At 39.5% G+C, this 23,296-nt stretch overlaps 1 pseudogene; it reads right to left on the bottom strand.

Moving 5' to 3' along the window:
* LOC141522157 (sodium/nucleoside cotransporter 2-like) overlaps positions 1 to 23,296 on the bottom strand; it is a 28,598-nt pseudogene that overhangs the window by 4,084 nt on the left and 1,218 nt on the right.

The following is a 23,296-nucleotide window of genomic DNA, read 5'->3' as shown; positions in this document are numbered from 1 at the left end:
AGGGATCTCTTAAGCTTTTCTTAGAGCTGAATGAAGTACACAAAAGACACCAAAATAAATTTGACTCCCTAGAAGACATCAAACTAGAGTCAGGTTATGAATTTTAATCTCTCACCTCACTCCAAAAGTCTTTGGTTTCTTCCTGAATGTACCTTTGTCTTGACTAGGAGGATGTTAGAAGTTCAAGGTTTTTAATGCTGATAGTTGTGCCCCCCCCACAAATAGTGGAAGAAATAAGTGGTGAAATGAGATGTGTGTTTAATTTCCCTGTGGAATTGATCTATGTCATAGAGTAAAATATGACAAAATTAGGTACTCTTTAAGAAATGTTTTCTTGTCATTGCTCCCAAATTTATTATCACAGGAAGCATATGATGTTCCTTGGGCCTGAATTAGAAATAGGTTAAGAGAGATACTGAGAACTTCCAGAGGTTCCAGAACTAATTAAATAGGAAATTCTCCTGAAGCTCTTATTTTCTCTCCTTTGGCTTTCCAAAAGGGTATTTGCCTACATTTGGGGGTAACGTGGCACAGTGGCTACAGTATTGGGCTTGAAGTCAGGAGGATGGGAGTTTAACTTCAGCTTCAAACATATGCCACTTACTAGCTGTGTGACCTTGGGCAAATCACTTAACCCTGATTGCCTCACATTTAAGTGGCCTGATTCATATCTGGTCACTGGACCCACATAACTCTGGAGCAGAAAGTGAGACTGGCTACTTAGCACCTCACTCAAATCCAATTCATATGCTCGTCATGGCATAACTGCCTTGATGTCATGGTCCTGTTTGAGAATGAAGAACAAACATCATCATTCTGTCACAGAGGATAAAGGAACGGAAGCTAACATCACAAGCATGGGAAACTTACCTAGGAAACTTGTGCTCCCTCACTGGATTATAGCCTGGTGCTTTTACTTACACAAGACTGAGACAGTACATCTTACCCCAAAAGACATATAGGCTCCCATAACGCCGGCCTGCAATTGTGGCAAAACCTCCAGTCATCAAGGCATGGATTTCAGAGAGAGAGTCATATCTACAAGATAAGGCTGGATCAATAAAGGTGCCTCTGTCTGTAAACAAGAGAAGTCAGACTTTTAATGTGGAAAACTAGAAACTAAAGTGGATTTTGACTACTTTATGAAACAGCTTAATAGAAAAATGTAATTTGTGTTATCTATATTTGCAAAATAATGTCACAAATCAAGAAGGTATTAAATAAACAAGGAACGGTTGCCACTAATGTGTATATTTCTAAAGATGAGTTTTGAATGACTGCTTTCCCATCTAAATCTTAAAAATTATTCTGAAGCTGCCAGAAATTGTATACTGCTTACCATACCCACAAAAATATTTCCTACCACACTCAGAGTCTCTGTGGCTATGGTAGCCATGATGACCTGCAGCAACCAAGCAATCTATAATAGAAAAATAAACTTTTCAGTTGAATCAGGTGAAATAAGAACTGGATACCCATATTTTTTCTTAACATATCTCCTACATGATGTGAGTCTAAAATTTCTTTGAAGCCTCTATATATAAGTTTTACATTGACTCCAATTGGGTTAAAGGACTAGAGGTGAGTAAAGATGAAAAGAGAGGGTGTGATAGTAATAAACTCCTGATGTGATGATTTGGATGTTCCTTAAAAAGCTGACTTTAAGAGGTTCAATCTATTCTTTTTGTTCATCAAATAGTTCTACTTTCCCACTAATAATATCTTCTGGATAAGCATAAGTAAAGGAATATTTAGAGGTGAGATTTGTAAAATGGTGGTGGGAAGTTCTGAATTCATTACCTCTCCTTTAATTCTTCCCTCTCGCTATCTCTTAGCTTCTTAGCTCTCTTGTTATTTGTTTTCTAAATTTACGATTCAGATACTTCCATGTTTCCAGATTGGTAATCCATTATTTTGAATTGTTTTTGGTATTATCTTTTTTACATTTGAAAAAAGAAATATGTTACTTGTACTAATATTTATTAAATTTTTTTAAAGAGTGTATTCAACAAAATCTCTGTGAACTGAGTGAAATATACATCCTAACAACTATTTTCTCAATTTCTAAACTTAATGCTGACTTTTCAGGTTCCAGAAATAAACCATTGATTATTGAGATTGGTGATGATAGTATCTAGAGAGATCTACAAAAACATATACACATTATTTACAATACAGCAAACTCAGGAGTTGCCATTTGTACAACTTTAAATGAAATCTAACTTGGGAGGTAGTTGTGGGGTGAGGAGCAGACATTTACTTTCTGGATTACCCACTGCATAAGGGCCATGTGGTAGAGGATAGACATTATACAGCTGAAGAAAACTATTATTGGTAAAACCTGTGAACAGAACAAGGCACCATAGATTAAAGACAAATATATCTTGCACAATATCTAAGAGAGTTCATTAAACCAAGAGATATATGTAATTTAAAGACTTTAACTTCAAGTTTTTGTTAAATCAATCTGTCAAGTGACCTTAAGTTTGTAGGCTCTAAGCTATATTGACTCTCAGGGGAAATTGATGTATTTTTCCCAAAGACACTTCTCAGTAGCATCACTATGAAGTTTAATTGTACACATAAATATAGGAAGAATTTCCAAATGCCTTATTTTAAAGCTGCTGTGTAGTACAATGGAAGGACCACTGTATTTGGAATCAGAGGACTTGGCTCTGAATCCTGGCTCCACTACTACCCCCATGAGTCTAACTTTTCTGGACCTAATTTTCCTTACCAAAAAATGAAGGGACTAGGCTAGGTTATCTCTAAGCTTCTAACTCAAAATCTATGGTCTTAAGAAACCTAAAGGTGGGCGGCTAGGTGGCAGAGTGGAAAGCACCAGCCTTGGAGTCAGGAGTACCTGGGTTCAAATCTGGTCTCAGACAGACACTTAATAATTACCTAGCTGTGTGGCCTTGGGCAAGCCACTTAACCCCATTTGCCTTGCTAAACAAAACAAAACAAAAAGAAAGAAACCTAAAGGTGTTAGATGATTTGTTCAAGGTTATAGATCCAGTAAGTGATAAAACTGGACAAGTAGGTCGTGCCATAGTGCATCTCATCTTCCTGAGTTCAAAGGTCACTTCAGACACTAGCTGAGTGACTATGGGCAAATCACTTAACCCTGTTTGCCTCAGTTTCTTCATCTATAAAATGAGCAGGAGAAGGAAGTGGCAAATCACTCCAACCATAACTTTGCCAAGAAAACCCCAAATAGGGTCAAAAAGAGTTGGACACAACTGAAAAAAACTGACTAAACAAAATGATAAAACTGGGACTAGAACAACAAAAATTCTCCCAGATTTCTCCTAGAGCAAGAGTTCTTAAACCTTTTTATGTGTGTCATGGTGGTCTGGTGAAGTCTTTGAACACTTTCTTAAAATAATGTTTTAAATGCATATATACATAGGTTTACTTTTTTTTAGGTTTTTTTCATGGCAAATGGGATTAAGTGGCTTGCCCAAGGCCACACAGCTAGGTAATTATTAAGTGTCTGTCTGAGACCAGATTTGAACCCAGGTACTCCTGACTACAGGGCCGGTGCTTTATCCACTGCGACACCTAGCCAACCCTAACCCTAGCTGCCCCTATAGATAGGTTTACAAAACAATCAATTATACTGATAAAGATTTTTTTCCCATTCAAGTTTATGGACCTACTGAAATCTATCCATGTCCCCCGAGATTAAGAGGGAATTCAACTCAGTGGTCATAAATGCTAACAATGTAGTGTCAAATTGTTCTTAAATGGATTAATAATTTAATGAAGCTTCATTAAGAAAAGTTTATAAAACATGTTGCTGAAGAAAAAATTCTGTACTCTGTTTTAGGCACAGGTCTGCTAGAAAGTACTTTTATTCAATTTAATTTTGATCTAATCATTTCTAACTTAAAAATATGTCCAAACTGCATAATTGCTGATTCTCCCTTTTCCCCATATGCCCCCCAACTCACCCCATGCAATTGAGCACAATTTTTAGTAACCTTTATAGACATCTTGAACAAGAACAAGATTAGAATATTCCAGAACAGTTACCATTCATGTTCTTCATATGCGATCCTTTCTGAATAAGAAGGCACTTCCCTCTAAACACAGAGGGCTGGGTCAAAGTGCCAGTCATTTCAAGGGATGGGGGAAAGGGATACTGCCCTTGTATAAGTCAATCACTTTTGTAGGTGAGGAAGCCAGAAGTACATTTGTTGAGAGGTTAGTTACTATTGTTAATCTATTTCCTTAAAAAAGACCATTGTCGGGGCAGCTAGGTGGCACAGTGGATAGAGTACCAGTCCTGGAGTCAGGAGTACCTGAGTTCAAATACAGCCTCAGACATTTAAAAATTTCCTAGCTGTGTGGCCTTGGGCAACCCACTTAACTCCATTTGTCTTGCAAAAACTAAAAAAAAAAAAAAAAAAAAAAAAAAAAAAAAAAAAAAGACCACTGTCTTGGGTCCAACCCCACTTTCCAAAAGGAACAAGTTTGGAAGGGGATTTTAGGATTAGGGAAGTATTATTTTTGAATATTTCTAATGAATTTAAAAGGTTTTAAATATGGTTCCACAGTGTGAAACTCTCCCTAGAACAAGAACTGGTCTATAAGACCTAGTCCTTAGCACATGGACAAAATATTCTACCTAGTATCAACCCATCAGCTTCTGAGCATGAATTTTGGAAAGGCTTTAGTCTTTCATAGCATATAAAGTTATTCTCTAACTGTTGCCTGTCAATTTATTTTGTGCTAATGAAATGGCTTTTTACTGTTTGCTGAACTGGAAATGAGTATGCACAGGAGGCATGAACAAACAAAATCTTTCTCCCTGGTGATTTTTAAATGAGGAGGAGGATGAAATGCCACAGCCATTTGAATGGGTAGAGAGTTCACTATAGCCCCAAAGGCAAGTGCTATTGCAGCTGGTTTACTTTCATATTTTTTTTTAGGTTTTTGCTAGGCAATGGGGTTAAGTGGCTTGCCCAAGGCCACACAGCTAGGTAATTACTAAGTGTCTAAGGTTGAATTTGAACTCAGGTACTCCTGACTCCAGGGCAGGTGCTCTATCCACTGCGCCACCTAGCTATCCCTGGTTTACTTTCAAAACCAGGTTATCATGTGGTTAGAAATTTCTATCTCTCTTGTGCCTGTTTTTTGCTGATCTTAGATGAATGAATATGTGACAAAAAAAGGACCAGATTTTTCAAAATGTCACAAAAACCACCAGAAGTCCACCCACTATAGTTGACAACTGAGTCTGGACTTAGCCACAGTGGCCATGCCCAGCAAGGAACTAGCTCTGAGGACTGCACCTAGCTTGACAACCCAGCAGTCAATCACCTAGGCAGCCAAGAGACAGTGCCCTGAAAGCAAGGGAATAACATCTATTGGCTATGCTGTCTTCAGAAGTAAACTTGGTGAGGGTAATACTTTTATTTTATTTTTTTATTAAAGATTTTATTTATTTTGAGTTTTACAATTTTTCCCCTAATCTTACTTCCCTCCCCCCACCCCCCCACCCCCACAGAAGGCAGTTTGTCAGTCTTTACATTGTTTCCATGGTAAACATTGATCCAAATTGAGTGTGATGAGAGAGAAATGATATCCTTAAGGAAGAAACATAAAATATAAGAGATAACAAGATCAGACAATAAGATATCAGGGTCTTTTTTTTTTCCTAAATTTAAGGCAATAGGGGGCGGAGCCAAGATGGCCACATGAAGGGATTGAGTCTTAGGAGCTCTCTGATAAAACTCATAAGCTAAGGACTCTAATTAAACTTTCAAGAGACAGAACCCACAAAGGGACCCAGTGAGGCAGTTCTCCTACTCAAGGTAACCTGGAAAAGAGCAGAAAGGCTCTGCTCCCCAGGGTCGGAGGGGCAGCCCGCCAGAGGGGTGGCCCGCCAGAGCCAAAGAACTTCAGCCTCCCGGAGGCAGCCCCAGGGCGCTGGGAGTCTCAGCTCACAGCAGCGGGGGAGTCTCCTGAGCTGCACCCCGAGGAACACCGGGCACAAAGTGGGGGAACAGGGGGGGACCTCTGCCAGAGTGAGCACGTGGAGTCCAGCCCTCAGGGCACACAGCCAGCAGCTTGGTCTTTCTGCAGCCCAGATCCAGAAACAGAAGCAGGTGGAGCAGCAAGCAGGAGCCCCCAGGGCATGAGCCCATTGATCTGAGGGAGGGGAGTGAAGAGAGAGAGAGACTGCAGAGCTCTGTCCTCTGCCCCTGGAACAGGACTCTGAGGCTCTGACCACATTCAGATCCTGATCCCAGTGTAGGCCCCCCCATAGAACAACAGGGCCCCCCCACCTCATCCCCTTGGCAGAGGGGTGCCCATATGGTCATTCACAGACCAGGAGGGAGGACAGATCCTCACACACTGAGACCCTTGTGGGAGTGTCCCAAAAGCTCAGGAAGCACCCCAAAACCAGGTCCAGGCTGGGAAAATGAGCAAGCAGAGAAATAAGAGGAAGACTATTGAGAAATATTTTGCAAATGAGCCTAAGAAGGATCAAAATACTCAGTCTGAAGATGAGGAAGCACAAGCTCCTGCATCTAAAGACTCCAAGAAAAACAGAAATTGGGCTCAGGCTATGACACAGCTCAAAAAAGACTTTGAAAATCAAATGAGAGAGTTAGAAGAAAAACTGGGAAAAGAAAGGAGAGAGATGCCAGAAAAACATGAAAATGAAGTCAGCAGCTTAGTCAAGGAAATCCAAAAAATGCTGAAGAAAATAGCATGCTAAAAACCAGCTTAGGTCAAATGGATAAAACAGTTCAAAAAGTTATTGAGGAGAAGAATGCTTTAAAAAGCAAAATTGGCTAGATGGAAAAAGAGATAAGAAAACTCTCTGAGGAGAACAAATCCTTCAGACAAAGAATAGAATTCAGGGAGATTGATGAATTTACCAGAAATCAGGAATCAATTACTTCAAAACCAAAAGAATGAAAAATTAGAAGAAAATGTGAAATATTTCATTGAAAAAACAACTGATATGGAAAACAGATTTAGAAAAGATAATTTAAAAATTATTGGAATACCTGAAAGCCATGATCAGGAAAAGAGCCTTGACATCATTTTCAAAGAATTACCACAGGAAAATTGCCCTGATATTCTAGAAGCAGAGGGCAAAATAGAAATGGAGAGAATCCACCAATCCCCCTGAGAAAGAGATCCCAAAAAACCAACCCCTAGGAATATTATAGCCAAGTTCCAGAACTCCCAAGTCAAAGAGAAAATATTACAAGTAGCCAGAAGGACACAGTTCAAATATCGTGGAGCTGCAGTCAGAATCACACAGGACTTAGCAGCAAATGCATTGGAAGCTCGGAGGACTTGGAATACAATATACAGGAACAGGAAGGCAAAAGAGCTTAGAATGCAGCCAAGAATGAACTACCCAGCAAGGCTGAATGTCCTCTTCCAGGGAAAAAGATGGACTTTCAATGAACCAGGAGAATTTCAAATGTTCCTTTTGGAATGGCCAGAGCCGAACAGAAGGTTTGATCTTCAGATACAGGACTCAGGTGAAGCATGGAGATTGGAGGAGAGGGGGGATATATGAGGGACTTAATGAGGCTGAACTGCATGTATAGAAAAATGATACTGATAATATTCATATGAACCTTCTCAGTTAATAGAGCAGGTAGAGGGAGCTTTTATAGTTGAAGCACAGGAGAAAGCTGAATTTGAAGATAAAATACGGTGTAAAAATGGAGTCAATAGAAAAAAAGGGAAATGGAATGGGAGAAAGAAAAAGGAGAGGGGGAATAGACCAAGATATTTCACATAATAAGATTTTTTTTATTACAATGAGCTATTGCAATGATATGGAAGGGGGAAGACAAGGGGGAATGAGGGAACCTTTGCTCTCATCAGAGATGGCTAGGAAAGGAAACAGCAAATATACTTCATGGGGTATAGACATCTGGAGTAAGAAGGAGGGGGGAGCAGGGGGAAGGGGTGGGGATGTGAATAAAGGAGGAGAGGATGGACCATGGGGGAATACTGGTCAGATATAACACATTTTCTTTTTTACTTCTTGCAAGGGGCTGGGATTGTATGGCTTGCCCAGGACCATAGGGCTAGGTGGATGCTGGGCCTAAAGGGTGGTATGGGGGCTCAGGGCTTCTTGGCCCCAGGACCAGGGATCTGTCTGCTGTGCCACTCAGTGACCCTACAGCAAAGTCAGAGTGAAAGGAGAGAGAAAATATAGTACATGGTAGTGGAGAAATAAGAAAGGAGGGAGTTGTGATCAGCAATGGCAACGGTGGAAAAATATGGAAGTAACTTTTGTGATGGACTTCTCATAAAGAATGAGATCCACCCGTGACAGAGTTGTTGGTGTTGGAACAAAGACTGAAGCACATTTTTTGTTATTATTATTATTTGGGGGAGGGTGCAGGGCAAGTGGGGCTGGGTGGCCTGCCTGGGGCCACATAGCAGGGTGATCTTTGGGTGTCTGGGACTGGATTTGGACCCAGGTGCTCCTGGCTCAAGGGCCAATGCTCTGTCTGCCACCCAGCCACCCCTACTATTATTACTATTTTATTTTATTTTGGATCTTTTTTTTTCTTCTTTTTTGGTTTTTGCAGGGCAGTGGGGATCCGGTGGCTTGCATGTCACATGGCTGGGTGACTGTTGGGTTTACGAGGCCGGATATGGACTCGGGTGCTCGTGGCTCCAGGGCTGGTGCTTCGTCCATTGTGCCACCTGGCCATACCTACAATTATTACTATTATTTTTTTTAATTTTAATTTTTTTTCTCTCCCCTTTACTTTTTTCACCCAAGCAAGTCTATCTATATTCATGGGGGAGGGGTATTTTGTTTACTTGTAAACAAGAATATTTTGTTAATGTAAAAAAACATTTGTACAAAATGAGAATAAAAAATAAATTTAAAAAAAAAAGAAAAAAAATTTAAGGTAATAGTCCTTGGTCTTTGTTCAAACTCCGAAGTTCTTTCTCTGGATACAGATGGTATTCTCCATTGCAGACAGCCCCAAATTGTCCCTGATTGTTGCACTGATGGAATGAGCAAGTCCATCAATGTTGATCATTGCTCCCATGTTGCTGTTAGGGTGTACAGTGTTTTTCTGGTTCTGCTCATTTCACTCAGCATCAGTTCATGCAAATCCCTCCAGGCTTCCCTGAATTCCCATCCCTCCTGGTTTCTAATAGAACAATAGTGTTCCATGACATACATATGCCACAGTTTGCTAAGCCATTCCCCAATTGAAGGACATTTACTTGATTTCCAGTTCTTTGCCACCACAAACAGGGCTGCTATGAATATTTTTGTACAAGTGATGTTTTTTTACAGTTTTTCATCATCTCTTCAGGGTATAGCCCAAGGAGTGGTATGCTGGATCAAAGGGTATGCATATATATTTTTTTACAAATAATGTTTTTTATACATTAATAAAATATTCTTGTTTAAAAGTAAACAAAATACCCCCCCAAAATGTAGACTCGCTTGAGAGATAAAGTAAAGGGGAGAGAAAAAAATTAAAATTTAAAAAAATAACAGTAATAATTGCAGGTATGGCCAGGTGGCACAATGGACGAAGCACCAGCCCTGGAGCCACGAGCACCTGAGCCCATATCCGGCCTTGTACACCCAACAATCACCCAGCCATGTGACATGCAAGCTACCCCAACTCCACTGCCCTGAAAAAACCAAAAAAGAAAAAAAAGACATAAAATAAAATAGTAATAATAGTAGAGGTGGCTGGGTGGCAGATAGAGCATTGGCTCTTGAGCCAGGAGCACCCAGGTCCAAATCCGGTCCCAGACACCCAAAGATCACCCTTCTATGTGGCCCCAGGCAGGCCACCCAGCCCCACTTGCCCTGCACCCTCCCCCAAATAATAATAATAACAAAAAATGTGCTTCAATCTTTGTTCCAACACCAACAACTCTGTCACAGGTGGATCACATTCTTTATGATAAGTCCATCACAAAAGTTACTTCTATATTTTTCCACCGTTGCCATTGCTGATCGCAACTCCCTCCTTTCTTATTTTTCCACTACCATGTACTATATTTTCTCTCTCCTTTCACTCTGACTCTGCTGTAGGGTATCTGAGTGTGCAGCAGACAGATCCCTGGTCCTAGGGCCAAGAGGCCCCGAGCCCCCATACCACCCCTTAGGCCCAGCATCCACCTGGCCCTATGGTCTCGGACAGGTCATCCAATCCCAGCCCCTTGCAAGAAGTAAAAAAGAAAATGTGTTATATCTGACCAGTCTCCTCCCATGGTCCATCCTCTCCTCCATCACTCATATTACCCCCTTTGCCCCTGTCCCCCCCTTCTTACTCCAGATGTCTATACCCCATTGAGTATATATGCTGTTTCCTCTCCTAGCCATCTCTGATGAGAGCAAAGGTTCCCTCATTCCCCCTTGTCTTCCCCCTTCCATATCATTGCAATAGCTCATTGTAATAAAAAAAATCTTATTATGTGAAATATCTTGGCCTATTCCCCCTCTCCTTTTTCTTTCTCCTATTACACTTCCCTTTTTTTTCTATTGACTCCGTTTTTACACCGTATTTTATCTTCAAATTCAGCTTTCTCCTGTGCTTCAACTATAAAAGCTCCTTTTACCTGCTCTATTAACTGAGAAGGTTCATATGAGTATTATCAGTGTAATTTTTCTATGCAGGAATACATGCAGTTCATCATCATTAAGTCCCTCATATTTTCCCCTTCTCCTCCAATCTCTATGCTTCACCTGAGTCCTGTATTTGAAGATCAAACTTTCTGCTCAGCTCTGGCCATTCCAACAGGAACATTTGAAATTCCCCTGGTTCATTGAAAGTCCATCTTTTTCCCTGGAAGAGGACATTCATTTTGGCTGGGTAGTTGATTCTCGATTGCATTCCAAGCTCTTTTGCCTTCTGGTATATTGTATTCCAAGCCCTATGAGCTTTTAATGTAGTTGCTGCTAAGTCCTGTGTGATACTGACTGCAGCTCCACGATATTTGAATTGTGTCCTTCTGGCTGCTTGTAATATTTTCTCTTTGAATTGGGAATTCTGGAACTTGGCTATAATATTCCTAGGGGTTGTTTTTTTGGGATCTCTTTCTCGGCGGGGGGGGGAATCAGTGGATTCTCTCCATTTCTATTTTTGCCTTCTGCTTCTAGGATATCAGGGCAATTTTCCTGTAGTAATTCTTTGAAAATGATGTCAAGGCTCTTTTCCTGATCATGACTTTCAGGTATTCCAATAATTTTTAAATTATCTTTCCTAAATCTTTTTTCCATATCAGTTGCTTTTTCAATGAGATGTTTCACATTTTCTTCTGATTTTTCATTCTTTTGGTTTTGAAGTAATGAGTCCTGATTTCTCATAAATTCATCAATCTCCCTGAGTTCTATTCTTTGTCTGAAGGATTTGTTCTCCTCAGAGAGTTTTCTTATCTCTTTTTCCATCTGGCCAATTTTGCTTTTTAAAGCATTCTTCTCCTCAATAACTTTTTGAACTGTTTTATCCATTTGACCTAAGCTGGTTTTTAGCATGCTATTTTCTTCAGCATTTTTTTGGATTTCCTTGACTAGGCTGCTGACTTCATTTTCATGTTTTTCCTGAATCTCTCTCATTTCTTTTCCCAGTTTTTCTTCTAACTCCCTCATTTGATTTTCAAAGTCTTTTTTGAGCTGTTCCATAGCCTGAGCCCAATTTCTGTTTTTCTTGGAGTCTTTAGATGCAGGAACTTGTGTTTCTTCATCTTCAGTCTGAGTATATTGATCCTTCTTGGGATCATAGATAATGTATTTCTCAATGGTGTTCCTCTTTTTTTCTCTGCTTGCTCATTTTCCCGAGCCTGAGCCTGGTTTTGGGGTGCTTCCTGAGCTTTTGGGACACTCCCACAAGGGTCTCAGTGTGTGAGGCTGTGTCCTCCCTCCTGGTCTTTGAATGAAACATATGCACCCCACTCTGCCATGGGGACGATGTGGGGGGGACCCCTGCTATTCTACGGGGGGGCCTAGACTGTGATCAGGATCTGAATGTGGTCAGAGCCCCAGAGTCCTGTTCCAGGGGCAGAGGACAGAGCTCTGCAATCTCTCTCTCTCTTCATTCCCCTCCCTCAGCTCAATGGGCTCATGCCCTGGGGGCTCCTACTTACTGGCTCTGCCTGCTTCTGTTTCCTGTATCTGGACTGCCTTGGCCATGCTGAGCTGCTTGCTGTATGCCCTGAGGGCTGGGCTTCAAGTGCTTGCTCTGGCAGAGGTCCCCCAGCTGTTCCCCCAATTGGTGCCAGGTGCTCCCCAGGGTGTAGCTCAGGACACTCCCCTGCTGCTGTGAGCTGTGGTTCCCAGCACCCTGGGGCTGCCTCCGGGAGGCTGAAGTTCTTTCATTCTGGCGGGCCACAGCTCTGGCGGGCTGCCCCTCCGACCCCAGGGAGCAGAGCCTTTCTGCTCTTTTCCAGGTTACCTTGAGAAGGAGAACTGCCTCACTGGGTCCCTCTGTGGGTTCTGTCTCTCAAAACTTTAAAGTCCTTAGTTTTTTTTTTTTTAATTTGCTTGTCTTTTTTTTTATTTATTTACTTATTTTTAGGGTTTTTTTGCAAGGCAAATGGGGTTAAGTGGCTTGCCCAAGGCCACACAGCTAGGTAATTATTAAGTGTCTGAGACCGGATTTGAACCCAGGTATTCCTGACTCCAAGGCCGGTGCTTTATCCACTACGCCACCTAGCCGCCCCAAGTCCTTAGTTTTGAAGATTTATGAGAGAGTGCCTAAGACAGGATCTGATCTTGTCACCATCTTGGCTCCGCCCCCCACAAATGGACTTTAAAAAAACACATTGCTATCCAATCAATTCCCTTATGTATTAATTGGACAAAATTTGAGCTTTCTCCCAAACTCCAGTCTTTATGGATCCAAAAGTATGGGTTCCTGGTACCTGAATCTGGTTCCCCAGCCACTGAAATGCAGCAAATCCACGATTAGTTCTGATGATAAAGATCCCAAGAGAAAACTGGAGTCCAAGGCCCCACAGCACTGTCCTAGAAGATACCTGGGATGTCACATATATACTACTTTAATATATTCTAACACAATTTTTTAACTCATCAAGATTGAAGATTCCTCCATAATTCTTGTATATAATACTTTTAATATCATAGAAAATTACTAATTTTTTCAGTAACAACATGCTGCTGTTATATTCAACTTGGATTCTACTATGACAAGTAGCCATTTACTAAACCTCTTTTGGGGAAAATATTTTTCTTTTTTTTCTTTTTCTTTTTTTTTTAGGTTTTTTTTTTTTTTGTAAGGCAAATGGGGTTAAGTGGTTTGCCCAAGGCCACACAGCTAGGTAATTATTAAGTGTCTGAGTCTGGATTTGAACCCAGGTACTCCTGACTCCAGGGCCAGCACTTTATCCACTGCGCCACCTAGCCACCCCTGGGGAAAATGTTTTTCCCACAATTATATTTTCTGAACTTTTTCTAAATGAATCAAATCCCATTATTGACTATTTCACCAGCTTAGTTTAGAATCCTATCACAAATTTCTAAGAAAACATTTTCTGTAACAAGGAAACAGAAGAGAAGAAAAACTAAAATTGAATGATTTGAATGGTTTATAGTTTCATAACATTCAATCCTTCTTTTCAAGATATCTGTGCAGTCAAAAAGATTGTGATCGGTTTTCTCTTTCTCTCCACCTAAAAGTGTTTGTATTACTCTGTGTTAATTCAAGGTTCAGGATTTGGGTGGAAGTAGCCTAAAGAAATTGCTATCATAGCTATACTGTCTGACCCTTGCCCTATGGATGGCCAATCTAAATAGAACAGATACCTACCTTCTACTTAAAGGATTCCTGCCCTATTTGAGAAATGTCTTTATTCAACAAGCCTTTGAGAATACCTCCATACTCACATCCACCTAGATAATGACAGGAGCTTCACTAATCTTTGGGAACCTATCAATCAACTATCAATGCCTTCTACCAACCATAGGGAGTGTATACTCACATTCTTGTGCCTCTGTGTTAGTAAGCAACTTCTTGGACTGGGGTATTTCATTATGCCTTTCTCAGTCCCCTGAAGTCAGTCTAGCCTGCACCTAGGAACTTATTGCATGGTGATATTTGGAGCATACAAAAAGGATGGTGATCATTAGACACAAACCAGTGAAGGAAATCAGCTGCTTTGGACTTTGTGAAGTGTCCAGAATTAGCCATGAAATCAAGTTGATCAGAATGGTTGCCCCCATTCCCCTGTAGAGGAAACATATTATTCACTTATATAATTGGACCCTTAGTTGCCTAACTAGTCTAGTGAAAGAAAGAATTCGTTTTAAAATAATTCAGTAATCACCCAATCAATCCCCTTGACTTTAGACAAGATTGTAAACTATATGGGGTCATTGAATCATGTTGGTGTTACAAGTAACTGATCTCTCCTTGTGTTCTCAACTAAAATGAATTCTTTGCTCACTCTTAGAAGAAAATTGACTAAATGGCCAGTTCTATGGGTTAGATTCTTGATCAGGAGTGAGGAACCTATTTTCTACCAAGAGCCATTTGGATATTTATAATACAAGTCAAACAATTAATTCACCCTTAAATATTTCCTAGATTTATTGAATTTCAATTCCCTCCTGTGTTTACCCTAGCAGTGACAAACCAAATGATTTGTAAGGCCCACAGGTCGGACATTTCTTAGCCTTATTTTAGATGACTATATGTGGTATTAAGGTAATAGAATTAAGATCACAGAATTTAGAGCTAGAAGGGACTTAAAAGTCATCTAAGGTAGTGAGAAACAGTCATTATTCCAACTTGGCTCTTTGGGCCCAGAATGCAATATTCTATCCATGTTTCTGTCCTTCACTTAATACAAATAACATTTATATTTCAATGAATGTCATTCTAAATGTATACACTGAAAGTTATATATTTAACCACTAAAGCAATCACATGCTCAGCTTAGGGGAAAAAAGAAACCTCAATGATTCGATATCAACCAAATTTTTTCTTCCTAGGAACTGACAGAAAACAGAATTTAGGGAAGACTTGTTCAAAGGATGACTCTGGGGATAGGGGATGAGAGAGATGTATATTTGGAAATAAAGGAGATGTAAAAATAAAAGATAATGACAAATTTTTTTAAAACAAAAATTGTAAGATATGACAACTAATTAGCTATGTGGGGTAAAACAGTAGAAGTTGAAGAGAATGCTGAGGTTTTGAACTTGGGAGTCTGGAAGGATGGTGGTACCTTTGAAATAAGTAGAGACATTTAGAAGAAAGGAGGGAATTGAGGAAAAGAGAGTTTTGGAAAAAGTTCAATTTTGGAATATGAGATGTCTTTAGAGACATCTAGTGTTTTGTTTTGTTTTTTGCAAGACAATGGGGTTAAGCGGCTTGCCCAAGGCCATACAGCTAGGTAATTATAAAGTGTCTGAGGCTGGATTTGAACTCAGGTACTCCTGACTCCAGGGCTGGTGCTCTATCCATTGTGCCACCTAGCCACCCCCCAGACATCTAGTTTTAAATAATTGATAAGCAAAGAGTGATACATAACTGAAGCTCAAGAAAGAATAGGGATGGATATATACATCTGAGAAACATCTGCATATGGATAAGAGCTAAATCTATGGGAGCTGATGTGGTTACCAAAGGAGAGAATATAAAGGGAGGAGAAAAGAGAGTCTAAGACAAAAGCTTGGGGAACACCCCCAGTTGGGAGTGGAAATGGAAGAGGGAGGAAGGGATGAAATAGATGATGAATTAGCAAAGGAGATAGGAAAGAGCAGTCAGACAGGGAAAAGGAAAACTATGAAAGAGAAGTGTCATGAAAATCTAGAGAGGAGAGTATCTGGGATAGGATGTCAACAATGTCAAATGCAGAGAAAGATGGGGACCCGAGAAAAGGCCAACAGATCTAGCAATTAAGAACTCTTTGAAGAGAGCAACTTCAGCTGAGTGGAGATCAGAAGACAAGACTGCAAAGGATTGAGCAGTGAGTAAAAGGAGAGAAAGTAGAGGGCAGCAAATATAGATGGCATTTCCCAGATATTTGGCTGAGAAAGGAAGTAGAAATAAAGGATAATTTGAGAGGATGTATGGTAAGGCCTACTGATCATTTTTCAAGGTTAGTGAAGACCTAGGCATATTTGATGATAAAAGGAAAGAACCAGTAAAAAGAAAGTGGTTGAAGATTTGTGAGACAGAGAATGGTTGAGCATGTAATCTGTTGGAGAAGATGGGAAGAGATGAGATTAAGTGATTTCCCTTGGCTAGGAAAAGTTGCACATCTTTGTCAGAGACTGGAGAAAAAGAGGAGGAAGTGAGAAATGATGTCAAGGGGTTTCAAGATGAAGAAAACGAGAGGGAGATTGTGGCAAATGGCTTCAATTTCCCCAATTAAATAAAAAGGCAAGGTCCTCAGCTGAAGCAGGGGTGGGGTAAATTTGGGGGATGAAGAAAAGGGGAGAAGAGAGCAACTCACTTACCAAGGGGAAAGAGATGGTAGCCAAAGGCAATAACATATTGGAATACAAATTCACTTGCAAAATTTTATAAAAACTTTATGGATGATTATAATTAATATTGATTGCCTCAAAAAGGAGAGAACAACAGGGGAAGGTAAAACCAATTTAAAGAAAGCTTGGTATAGTATATAATTGAGCAAAATTAGCTGAAGAGTTGAGTGGTGGGATAACAAATAGAAGAAAAGTGAAAAAGACTTGTAAACATCTTTATAACAAACTGTTTGCACCATTAGAATAGCAGAACCACCATACTAAATTTAAACATTACAATTCTGTATGTGCTCATATGGGAGTAAAGGGAACAAAGATAGGAACAACTGAAAGACTGGATCAAATGTATAAAGGAAAGATGTATGCAGGAAAGTAACAAAGGCATAAAACTGTATTGATACTGAAAAAAGTGATCAAGTGAATATCAAAATATAGTCTTATTTTTTACCTGTACAAATTTTTATGAGACTCATCTATATACAAATCAAAGACTTATTTATATCCAAAGGAAAAGAAAAGCTTTAACAAATGATTCTACAGTGAACCATATCTTTACTATTTTGCATTCAACAGGAAGACTGTGGTTAATTGTTTTGAGTATGTTAAAAGCTTTAGAAGGGTAGAACATTAAAGGTTCTTTTTTTCAAATAAGATATCTCTCATCCACACATCAAAATATTTCAAGATTTTTTAGATGATATAACAATAAAAATAATCCTGTTCAATGAGAAAAGGAGATGCATGTTCAACTAATGTGATCACCAAAAGAGATCCAGCACAAAGTTATAATTTATGATTGATGAGATACTACATGTCCTAGAACATTGTAGAACCTCCTAGAAGAGATCAGAAACAACTTAAAAGAGTTTAGGCTGACCATCGATATCAAAAATTCCAAGTGAATGAATATCTATTGCATAGATTATCATATGTAGTTAGAACAACTTATAGAACTTGTCCATCAGTGTACGTATCTCAAATAAGCAGTACAAATAAATAATGATTTGGACCCAAATTAAGCAGGATGAAAAGAATGGATTAGATTATCTTTGGGAAATTGCAAAGATCTTTATACATTATCATAAGCAAAGACCCATCATTTTTAATACCAATATTCTACCAGTGTCCTCTATAGTTGTGAGACTTAGAACACCACAGTTTCCAAATCATTAAACAATATTATCACATAGAAAGTAATGGTCAGGCATATAATGAATAAGAAGAAGCTGTAATATATTTGGAGCTTTCAAAATCAGGAAGAAAATACTATCAGGGAAATTACAACAGGAAAAGAACATGGGCTGATCATATTGGTTGGTTCTTGTCCTTCATTATGGAAGAAGACCAAAATGACATCACTATGTTTGAGACAAATTACAGTGTGACAGTGGCTGATCAGACCAATATGAGCTTTGAACACTCTACCATATATTGGGCACAAATAGTTCATGTGAAGACCTGGGGTGGGTACTCTAAACTCAAGCATATCACATTTCCTTTGAGCTGCTTCAATTCTGTCTTCCTCTTAGTGTGCAGCACCCTTTCTGATGAGGGCACATCATACTAGGCAATCCTGTGCCAGTGTCTCCCATGATGTACAATCAATTCTTTTTTGGGGGGGGAAGGGATTTGTAAGGCAATGGGGTTAAATGACTTGCCCAAGGTCACATAGCTAGGTAATTAAGTGTCTAAGATGGAATTTGAATTCAGGTCCTCCTGACTCCAGGGCCAGGACTCTATTCACTGTGCCACCTGGCTGTCCCTTGTACAATCAATTCTAAACTTCTTCAATGAGACCTCTAGGATGTCTCAGTATTGCTTCTTCTGACCTCCTTGTGAGTGCTTGCCCTATGGAAGTTCTCTATAAAATATTTTTTTTTGGCAAGCATATAACTGGCATTCTAACAACATATTCAACCCATTGTAGTTATATTCTCTGTAGTAATGTTGGAATGCTGGGCAGTTTAGCTTGAGAAAGCATCTCAGTGTCTGATATCTTCTCCTGCCAGGTGATCATCAGAATCTTCAATTTAAATGGAAACAATTCAGTTTCCTGACATGGCTCTGGTAGACTGTCTGGGCTACACTGGCATATAGCAACGAGGTCAGCCCAATGGCTCTGTAGACCTTCAGTTTGGTAGTCAGTCTCATACTTTTTCTCTCACACACTTTCTTTCGGAGTCTGACAAATACTGAGCCACTCTGGCAATGTGAGTGTCAACCTCATTGTCCATGTGTACCTCCTTGGAAAGGACACTGTCAAGGTAAGTGAACTTGTCCATAGTATTCAAAACTCCATTTGTTGTACTTGATGATTACACATATAGATGGTGTGGTGCTGGCTTATGGAACCATCTGTGTTTTCTTGGTGTTAAAAATGAGCACAAGCAGCAGAGAATTGATCCATATTTTGTTGCATTTCAGCTTCAGAGGCTGTATTGAGTGCACCATCATATGTAAACAGAGTATCATTTACCAACACTTCCTCTACTTTGGTCCTGGCTTGCACCCTTCCTCAGTGAAGGTGTTTGATAACATGGTGTTTAATAACATCATGCTAAAAAGTATGGGAGCAAGGACACATCCTTGTTTCACTCCATTGGTGGCTGGGAAATCTTGAAAGCATTATCTACTATCCAGAACCTGGGCAAACATGGCATCATAGAATTGGTATACTATACTGATGAACTTCTCCAGCCAACCAAATTTTGACACAATTTTCTGTAAACCCTCATGACTGGTGATATCAAAGGCCTTGATCAGATCTACAAATGTTGTTACAAATCTCTGTTCTGTTCCTGGCATTTTTCCTGGAGCTGTCGGGTAGCAAACACCATATTGACCATTCCTTGACCCTTTTTGAAGCCACACAGGTTCTCAGGGAGGTGACCATCTTCCAGGTGAAGGATCAACCTACTGCCAGAGCAAGAATCTTACCAGCAATGACTAAAAAGAAATACCCCTGTGATTGTCACAGGACAATCTATTCCCTTTACCTTTATAGAGATGGAATAGAAGCATCCTTGAATTCTTGGGGGAATAACCTCTTCATGCAGATATTTGGATGCTATGCTTCACTTTGTTATAGAATCAATGTAATAAACAAAATAATAAATAACAACCAAAGAACATTATTAATATATGTATGTATACACATACACACACACACACACACACACACACACATACACATCATGAAGTGAAGGCCCTGAGATGGCATATTGGCTACTTTGAAATGAGGACTTTCAGTTAAGTTTACTTCTGCTGCTTTTCCTGCAAATAAGCAAACAAGTATAGACCAGTCCATTTTTGACTCAGATAAATTTTCTCCTATGTACTGCTTTGTCTGCATCCCATAAATTCTGATATGTTGTCTCATTGTTACAATTTTAGATAACAGGAAAGCCTAGGACAAAAATCCATGGGGCACTTTAATAAAGATCTCCTTCTATGCTGACATCAAACTAATGAATGAATACAGCTACCTAAACATATTCTTGTCTACTCCATGTCATTTCATCTTGTCTACAGGAATAGCACAAAAAAGTTTTGTCAAATGAATTGCTTAAATCAAGGTAAACACTGTTTATAGCTGGCCCTTAACCTATTGATCCTGGTCTGCCTTGACTTGTTTTTAACTTAGCTTTACAAGGTCTGAGGAATCACTACTTTCATTTCTAAATATGTTTACAAATCATCCTTTCATATGATCTAAAATTTTACCAGGAATCAGTCAAGCAGTGATTTCTTGCTATAAAGAACAATAAAATAGTACAAAAACAATTATTGTTTAACTTTTTTTTAGTTTTTTTGTTTTTTTTTTGCAAGGCAAACGGGCTTAAGTGGCTAGCCCAAGGCCACACAGCTAGGTAATTATTAAGTGTCTGAGCCCGGATTTGAACCCAGGTACTCCTGACTCCAGGGCTGGTGCTTTATCCACTACACCACCTAGCAGCCCCTTATTGTTTAACTTTGAAGTGAATGATGTGATTTTAATAGCAGAATTACCTTTCTAAATAATCATGCTTAGCTAAAATTAAAAGTTAGTTTAAAGTCACCATGACCGTAACAGGTTTCTTGAGTAGATACGAAATATTTTAATGGCTCAAAGACATGCTGAATCAGTCTAGAACTAAGAATTTCAATTACAAGGTAGTAGGCAGTAGAGTAGATTATCATTAATGTTTGTCTATATACATTGAAATGACAATATTATATTAACTTTTGGTGAGTTTACATAAAAATAAAATTAGATTCCCCCAAGTTGATACCATGACTAAGCATATGTAAACCAATCATTTTTTTTTTTTAGGATTTTGCAAGGCAAATGGGGTTAAGTGGCTTGCCCAAGGCCACACAGCTAGGTAATTATTAAGTGTCTGAGACTGGATTTGAACCCAGGTACTCCTGACTCCAAGGCCGGTACTTTATCCACTGCACCACCTAGCCACCCCTGTAAACCAATCATCTTAAACAGTTTTGTTCATTGCAGGTTGTAACAAAACCCAATAATAATTCCCAACTTCTCTCTTAAAAAAAAAACAATGGACTGAGAATTTCCAGATAGACACAATGGAATTTGCTCCACATCCATGGTACTACCAGGGCAGAACTTCCCAATGCTTTTTTTACTCATCATTTCAGATAATAGTTCAGGTGTGATTTTCCAAAGAACTTGAGATACTTCATCAGTGTCTTCCCAAAGATTCTATTAAATAACAGGCTGAGGGACAGGAAGAACATCATACAAATGAAGATGAACAAGGCCAGGGCCCTCTGGAAATCCAGGACACAAGCAGACCAAGTAGGCAGCATAAGCTAATAAGAGGCGAAACGGAAGAGTCAGGGACTTAAAGGAGGCAACTATAATCTCTGCCGTGACTGGTTCTCTTTTATCCTACAGAGGTCACCTACTTGCTGGAAGACAATGAATATGTGTAGGAAGAAAGGCTAATTCATTATCTATTATAACTAGTCTCTGAAAGATGTGATTGCTCAGGCAGATACTAGAATAGCTTCTACCCTCCCAAGAGACTCCTCCAGGTTAACAAGAAGACATGCACAAAGAAACCTTCTGCAGATTTACCGAAGAATTAAACACAATAAAAATAGAGAAAACATAAAAAATTGATTTTCTAGTTGGAAGAAACGTGAAATATTTTTAATGAGCCAATTAATTTGTAATATGATTTATTTTGTTTGACAGAAGCAGTGTGTTAGAAGATGATGTGTGAAAGAAATATACTGAGAGACCTTAACTTTTAGAAAATAGAAGCTACTATTTCTTGAGGAGGACCCCATGAAAATCTATCAGAAGGGATGGAGTGGTTCATATATACATATACATATATGTGCATATATATGTATGTATACACACACACATATGTTGGTTTTTGCAATTGGGTTAAGTGACTTGTCCAAGGCCACACAGCTAGGTAATTTTTAAGTGTCTGAGGCTGGATTTGAACTTAGGTACTCCTGACTCCAGGGTCGGTGCTCTATCCACTGTGCCACCTAGCCGCCCCAGAAGAAATAATTCTGCCAGTACATAACAAACTTCACTGATACTGCTTGTGCTTGTTGTAGGTGTTCAATAAATATTAGTGGTTCATTTATTTTGTTTATTTAAGCCTTCTCTGTGAGTGGCTAGGGTCAGAAATGATAGAGAGTTCCAGAAAAGGTCAGAAGAATGCTTCAAAGTGAATCCAAAAGCAGAGAACATAAAATGTAAGTGGATTTTCAGATAGATAGATTGGAACTGGAGTTTTTCCTCTTATTAATCAATCATCACTCCATGAAGTAGGACAGTATAGGAAGGTCATAAAAACTTCAGCAAAGAAATCTCAAGGCAGAACAGAGCTGGAGGGAATTTCCTTCCAGAACTGACCCTGGACCCTGAGCATAGTTAAAACTCTGCTTTCGTTTTTTAATCTCTACTTTTTCTGCAATTGGAAGTACTCCATTTGGTGTCTCACCTATACACATGAATCCCAGCAGAATCCACCAGAACAATTGGACGTGAACTTTGTAGAAATGTCTTGCCTTGGAGATAGACTTTAGGCTCTTCCTGAGAAAGAATATAAAATACACAATGTAGAAACAGCTTTGACCTAGTCTCATCAATTTTCATACTCAGAAGGGGATTGATCATTGTGTGGCTTTCAGCAGAATCTGCTTTCATTCAAGAGAAATGGAGGGGATGATGGGATGAAGGGAAGACTTTCTGATAGAAAGCTTCAAATTGACTCTGGTTGCACCAAAAGGACCATTGAGCAGAACATCAGAGTAATGTCATCTGATTATGGACCAAACAATATCCCAGCTATTCCAGGTACATTACAAAGTACAATTTTATGCTACTTGTTTTAGGGGAAAAAGCTTTGTGTTCATTTGCCTTCTGTCATTTGAAGATACCAAATAGTCAACTCCCACATTCTAAAAGGAATCTCTTCTCTCCCTCTCTTAAAAAAAAAAAGACTGACATCCCCATCTTGTCCAAATTCTAGAGTCTACTAGCAAGTCAATGCCACTTCTGAGCCAAGGTAGTTTAACTTTTTGTGTTTCTGATCTGGGCTAGTTCTCCCTCCTAGACAAGGTGGTAACTCACCACTGTCCCCAGGGCTGATCATATTCTTGCTAAACTTAATGAGGACTCCACTGGCAGAGCATTCAGCTCAACTGCCTAGCTCAAGAGACTCATTGTGGGTTGCCATGCAGGGAAGGTCTAGTCTCTTTTTCTTCCCAAGGTCCTCCTTCCCAAGGCTGTCTCCTCTGATTTAGTAGGCAAACAACTCACATTTCTTACTTTCT

The sequence above is a fragment of the Macrotis lagotis genome, chromosome 4 (genome assembly GCF_037893015.1).
Source record: "Macrotis lagotis isolate mMagLag1 chromosome 4, bilby.v1.9.chrom.fasta, whole genome shotgun sequence".
NCBI lineage: Eukaryota > Metazoa > Chordata > Mammalia > Peramelemorphia > Peramelidae > Macrotis > Macrotis lagotis.
Note: the sequence above shows the minus strand (reverse complement) of the source record. Positions and strands in the feature narration are given on the sequence as shown.